Genomic DNA, 265 nt, shown 5'->3' with positions numbered 1-265 from the left:
GCGGAGGCCCACTCGGATCTTTTGCATAAAAGGGGCGGCGGGGCGCGCCGCTTCCCCCTCCCTCTCCGGTAGATCTCGCACTAATCCGGGATTGTTTCCCCTCACCCCCCTCCCCTGCTGCGCGACTCCCCATGTTCCCCGACGCTGGGACCGGCCCGGGGGGGCCCGGGGCTGCCGCTGCGAGCCGATCCGGGGTTCGGGGCCGGGGCCCTGCCCGGGGCACCAGCGAAGTCTCGCCGCGGAGCGCGCGTGCGGATCAATGGTG

General features: G+C 72.8%; 1 protein-coding gene across 1 annotated transcript in view; it reads left to right on the top strand.

The window, feature by feature from the left end:
• Positions 1 to 6: 6 nt before the first annotated feature.
• The window catches only part of AXIN2 (axin 2), a 30,544-nt gene continuing 30,285 nt past the window's right edge, over positions 7 to 265 (top strand). The window contains exon 1 of the mRNA XM_025047122.1: positions 7 to 262. The gene's annotated coding sequence lies outside the window, so the exon portion shown is untranslated. The remainder of the gene's footprint in view (positions 263 to 265) is intronic.

This window comes from Pteropus alecto, unplaced genomic scaffold (assembly GCF_000325575.1).
Source record: "Pteropus alecto unplaced genomic scaffold, ASM32557v1 scaffold134, whole genome shotgun sequence".
Taxonomy (NCBI): Eukaryota; Metazoa; Chordata; class Mammalia; order Chiroptera; family Pteropodidae; genus Pteropus; species Pteropus alecto.
This window is presented reverse-complemented; position numbering and strand designations above follow the sequence as displayed.